Genomic DNA, 6,810 nt, shown 5'->3' with positions numbered 1-6,810 from the left:
GTTCATGAATGCTTTAAGATTGAGCACTTTTCATATAGCTGGGTGACTAGGGTCTCGAGATACAGACCAAAACGGGGACCCGGGTAACCTTAGGATGTATTTGTTTCAATATGGGTATCAAATGAAAGCATTCATGACTAGATGACACTTTTCAATATAGCTGGGTGACTAGGGTCTCGAGATATAGACCAAAACTTGGACCTGGGTAACCTTGGGTGTATTTTTCTTAATATGGGTATCAAATGAAAGCTGTTCATGAATGCTTTAAGATTGAGCACTTTTCATATAGCTGGGTGACTAGGGTTGAGGATACAGACCAAAACGTGGACCCGGGTAATCTTAGGTGTATTTGTTTAATATGGGTAAAATGAAAGCTGTTATGTCAAAAATATGCGGAACCAAATAAAAAAAAAAATTAAAAAATTTATGAATACCGTTTTTGTGAAAAATAAAATTGTGTAATGCGGACAGTTCTTTAATCTTCTTTAATATAAAAATTAATATAAAAATAAGTAGGGTTTTCCTTCCTGACGCTATAACTCCAGAACGCACGAACCGATTTCCACGGTTTTGCATTCGTTGGAGGTTTATAGCTAAGAAAATTCAGGAAATATTTCAATAGAAAAGTATATGGTGTGTGAGTATCCCTCACGAAAATAAGTATGTTTCATTTAAAGTAGATGGTGCCGGTGCGTGAAACATTGTTTAACAGCTATTCATTGTACTTTGCTCAGTTAATTTCATCTGACACTAGCGAATACCCGGCGTGCTTCGCTGCGCCTTAAAAGTAATTTTGTTTTGTTACTCCCTCTCACAACATTTGAAAATATTAGTTAATATTGCTGTACATATTTGTATAGTAGGTGGATTTTTTCAAATTATATAAATATACGTTATTTGAATATTGAATCAATACACGTTTGAGGAAAGGGTGCGATAGTAGACTCCAGTTATAAGATTATAAATTAAATTTCCAAGAGAAAGTCGGTTCTTTACATATTTTCTAATTACCTTCGAAAATATATTAACTCAAAAAAAAAATAAACAATGCTTCATAGATCGATTTTTTTTAAATCTAACTTCATAAAGTTCTTTAAAAATATTTTGTAAATGAGGCCATAAGAGCTTAGGGGGAGAGTTACAACACAAAAATACATTTAAGGCGCAGCGAAGCACGCCGGGTAATTGCTAGTTTTTCATAAAAGCAAGCTAGTAGCTTAAAATCGTTACGGGTTTCCTCCAAAAAATTGGTTTATTTAAGCTCGTCTTAATTTATTTACTTTTGCATTTTGTTTGTTATTGGTTCCATTTGACAATAGCAAATGTAAAGTGGATACTGTGGTAGTAGCATATGGTAGGTAGCGCATTAGGGTGGTTAAAAAAAAAATCCAGTCGGAATTTTAATGCTCTGACCCCATATGATTATTCTATATCGTAAAGAATGTACCTCATTTTTTTTTTTTTTTTAAATCAAAAAAATATTTAGAGGTCGCTCTCAGCGCGCACAGTTGTCCATGTATTTTATATGGGGAAAAAACATTCCGAAAATAAATATTCCGACTTTAGTTTTTCTACATGCATTTTTGAACCATCATGACAGCATAAGTTTTGAGTGCTATCAGTTATTTTAAAAGAAAAATGCATCCTAAAATAAAACGAAACAACTTTATTATCGTTATGTATACATTTTTTATACTTTATTAAATTGTTTTAATTGTATTTTTATATTTTATCCAATCACTTATTAGTTAAGGTGGTTTAGAGCAGGTAGAGTTCAGATTTGCAATAGAAACATACAAACCAAATTATGTAAGTTCTATAAACATAATTTTCGTATAGTATAAACAAATGATGTTTTATGCAAAAAATGCAAAACTAAGTGTGTATAGTTTGAATACAAATACATATTATTTTTTTTTTTTTACTTTGAAAATTGTGTACATACGTAAGTATGTAAGCATGTTTATACATATTTTATGCATATATGAAAGTATTTTTTTTTATTAAGTATACACACATATACAGTGTAGCATGATTCATAATAATGTGTGCATTTAAATGAAGCCAACCTGTAGGATCTCGGAATACTTTGACCTTCTTTTGCGTCAACCCAGTCACGGGAGAAAGAGGGGCAGCTTCAACGGAACCACTCCGACGTACTCGTTGTAGGGGTCCATTGAAGTCTGCAGCGTGCATCTGCCTTGGATATATATGTATAAGAAGAAGAAGACCTATTAATGTCCACTACAGCTGCCATATTTATAAAGAAGCGCAAGTTCGATGTCGAATTGTTTGTGGAAGAGGGATTCCGTTGCCAAAAACTCTATTCGTCAACTTAATAAACCGCATTCACGAGCGCCTTCCCCACCACGACGGGAAAACATATCTGACGACTTCGACGCCAGGGTTGACAATGAAGTTATCTTTAGTCCAATAGTAGGACTCTATGGTCAGCCCCTATGACCATAAGTCCCATAACGGACTGAGGTTGATTGATTTCGCCGCATTAGATTTCAGCTTAAGAATACCCATCAAGCTACATGAATGTCTTGTGATAGAAAAACATGAAATCAAAACTACCACATTGTAATATGTAGACGGAAGATACGTTTCTAGTACGTACGATTTGAGGACCAAACATTTTTGCCACAAATTCTTTAGAGATTTTTTGATGCGACGGCCTTTTCTCAAGTTATGAATTTAATAAGCTAAAAATTTTCATGAAAATTCATGTCGTTTTCTTCAGTGTTTTTTATGTTTTTTCTGCGTTAGAAAACAAAATTCCCTTTCTAACCTACTTTTTCGATCGCGAGTGGGAATGCAACCCCGTAACTTAAATAAAGTCACTCATAAAATTATATTCCGATATTACGATTTAAGCTTCGAACTGATTTTATACTTATGTATGTTTATTACGAGTATTTTTATATTGGCTTAATTGAGTATATGGGGCGTTCCATACCAAAATGGACGAGGTTCACACTAAATGCGTTTGATTTGTTTCAAATTTTTAGCGTTGATGAACAAACATAAATAATAAAAAATATGAAATTTCAGCTTGATTGATATTTTTTTAAAAACTTTACAGTACATATCTCGAGAACGAGGCGAGCAAAAAACTAAAAAACAAATCGCACATACACACATCGAAATTCTCTATGAAAAAAAACATTTTTAATTTTTTTTTCTTGAAAAAATTTTTCGAATAGAAATTTTTTGATAAAAAAAAAATAGTTTTTGAAAATATGCCATCTCAAAAAAAATTTAAAAAAATTACAATGGTAGCTCTGAGTATTGCGCAATATTTAAGTATAGTATTACGGGGTGCACTCTACAATAATTTGTGTTATGAATTTTTTTTTACACCGAAGTGGAGTAAAATGAGTACATTGCAAATTTATTATTATTTTTTTTTTTTTTTTAAGACTTTTTTTGAGTATGCAGTTTTGTAGCCCATTAAATTTTAGTATAATAAAGTGGAAGTTTTAAGCGATTGCAAAACTGGCGTTAATTTTATTTTTAATTTTCTTTGAAAACGGTTTTTCGCATTTTCTTCCATAAGAAAAAAGTGCAAAAAGCCGTCAGCATAAAAAATATTAAAAAATCAACGCAATATTGGAGTAGCATACTCCATACTCAAAATCACTCTAAAAAAAAGATGGCATATTTTCAAAAAATATTTTTTTTTTACAAAAAATTTGTATGTGAAAAATTTTTCAAGAAAAATTTCTTTTTAAATATATCCTTTCATAGAGAATTTTGATGTGTGTATGTGCGTATGTGTTTCAAAGTTTTTTCCTCGCCCCGTTCTCGAGATATTTGGAAAACTATTAAATCGATTTGTTTTTGCTTTTGTGTTGTTAAGTTTTTAAAAATGTATTAATCAAGCCCAAATTTCATATTTATTAATTATTTATGTTTGTCCATCAACCCTAAGAATTGGAAACAAATCAAACACATGAAGTGTGTGCCCCACCCCATCCATTTTGGTATGGAACGTCCCATATATGTATGCATGTATGCATGTATGTATGTTTGTGTTTAAATTACCATATGTATGTGTTGCAAGTACTTGAAGTAATGAAGCCGTTTTATGATTTGTTCGCGTTGTTTCTTATATGATTTTTTGTAAGTATGTACTTATGTACGAATAGTTACTTAAATACATACATAAGTACGTACATATGTATGTATGTATATATTTTATACGTTTTTGATGCTGTTATTTTTCTTATACATTTGTATCAATATATATGCATGTATGTATTTACTTAACAAAATAAGTGCTGAAATAAATTTAAGGACCAACATTGGGAAAGGTATCAATTGCTTGTCTTCATTTCATTTGAACACCAATTTCATTTTACAATTAAATATCTATTGGTTTTAAGCTATGTATATTATTTCAATTGTTTGAACTTACATAAGTACATATGTATATCGTACTATGTATTCTTTTAGGAGGCATATGCAAGTAAATATGTATGTATGTAAGTAAGTAGGTATGCATTATAATTTTTGAGCAAATGCTGTTACAATTTACATATTTGCGTTTACAGGCGTTTGCATATTTTTTAGTTATATGTATGTATGCATATAGTATATATCTATGTATGTATATGTATATATGCATTTTTGGGTATGCTTTTGTGTGTTTGTGTGTATATAGAAAAATTTTTGATTTTTACTAAGTCAAGGTATACAATAGGAAGGATTCAATACGCACAGTTCGAGTAGTTAATGCAAGCTTTTGTTTTGTTAGCTATTTGATTTTTGGTTTTAATTGTTTACACACTTGAAAAATGCTTGATTTTGTTTCTTAATACATACACCTTTTTTTTATTTAACGAATGCTTATTTCATAGGTACATAGCAGAAAAGCGGTTGCTTCATATATTCTAACATAAGTACAGTGAAGCACCGAATTATTTTGCATTGATTTTTTTACGATATTTTTTCGAAATGTTTTTCATAGGGAATTTTTTTCGTAATTTATTTTTTTATAAAAATATGTAAATAAGAAATTCGAACTTTAGGGAAAATTAAGGATAATTCAGCAAATTTTTATGAAAATTTCAATCTTTTTAAAACTTAAGATTTAAAAAAAAAAAATCACGCATGCAATTTTGTAGTCAATTTAATATTACTGCATATAATAAAGTGCAAATTCTAAGTTGTTAAAAAATATCGTTGATTTTTTATAAATTTTTTTTTTTTTGCTGACAGGGTTGAGCTTATTTTTACATAAAAAAATGGTATCAAAATGAAATTATCAAAAACCAACGGAACTTAAAATTTGCGCTTTGTTCTACTAAAATGAAAGGGCTGCAAAAAATGTGATTGATGAGTTTGAAATTTTAGCGAAAATTTTCTGAATTTCATTTAATTTTCTCCAAAGTTTAAAGTTTTCATTTACACGGTTTTTGTAGTAGAATGAGCTACTTACATATGTAATTTTATAAAAATTTACGAAAAAAAATCTACCATAAAAAACTCTTAGAATATCGTTATAAAAATCAATGCAAAATAGTTCTGTGAGTCAGTTTACATGCAGTCGCTCATAAAATTTAGTATACGCTGATTTTTTTTAAATATTCACTATGTTTTTCATTTAAAATATTTTTTGTTAATTTGTTTTTAAAACATGCTTTAAATTTTAACAAACACTATATAAATCCAAGTTTCGAACCTTGTATGAAATTTAAAATTATTCTAAAATTATTCAACAAAATATGACTCTGATATATTCTTTTAAGCATATAAGTATTAAAAAAATTAAGAAAATAGCAGCACTATCTCATGGCCATCGACTGTTCATTAAAATTAAAAACTTCTTAGTAGGAATTTCTAAAAAAATCGAGTCTGCCGCTTTATATTATAGCCCATGCAATTTTAGTAGAATAATTTTTTTTCGCTGACGTCGTTATACATTTGCTTCCAAATAAAAAAAAAAAAATATGAGAATAGGTACTTTATTTGCAGAATTCTTCTAAATTTCGTATGGTATTTTTTAAAGTACAAGCCATATTTTAATAATTAAAAATCCAAAAAAATATTTAGCATGGAAAACATTGCGAATATTTAAAAAACCACCGTAAACTCAATTTTGTGAGTGACTGTACATACATACATATGTACGAAAGTAGATTTTTATATACATATATAAGTAGTATGTATGGATGTTACATACATATTGTTACCTTAATTCACAAAGACCCTAACCAGCAAATTTTCTATTTTACAGAAGAAGCAAAAAACATTAAAAAAAAGTAAATCAAAAATTGTAGATAGGGCTCTTTTGAAAGTTGCATAACTCCATTGTTTTTGATTCAAACAAAAGATTGAATTTTTAGAGAAGGTGTATTTAATATGTCATAGCAAAATCTGTGAAAAACGCTGTTTCGAAAAAAGTGTTGGTTAGGGCCTTTGTGAATTAAGGTAACGGTATGTACTCTAGTTTGCGATTTTGCGTAATTAGGCATTATTTGTCTACTAACTAATCATACAAGGAGACTTTAATTGAGCGCTTACTTTATGCATATAACTTATGTTGTTTTGGTCACACATACCCAGCAGACAAGCTAAAATTGCATTTTCGAGATGTAGTTATCACAATATCGGGATCACTGGATTAGTCCCGGGATTTAGATATTCATTACTTTTCAACAACTTGAATTGAAAAGATTGCTTCTATATTGTTTGAGAAGCTCTTCTACCAAAAAATAAATAACAGATAAATGGTTTTGAAACCTAATTTTTTTCACTCTGACGTCAAGATTTATATTAAAGGACTTTGTAATTTCAAAGATA

This window comes from Rhagoletis zephyria, unplaced genomic scaffold, assembly GCF_001687245.7.
Source record: "Rhagoletis zephyria isolate East Lansing unplaced genomic scaffold, Rhagoletis_zephyria_1.1 Rzeph_scaffold_00942, whole genome shotgun sequence".
NCBI lineage: Eukaryota > Metazoa > Arthropoda > Insecta > Diptera > Tephritidae > Rhagoletis > Rhagoletis zephyria.
Note: the sequence above shows the minus strand (reverse complement) of the source record.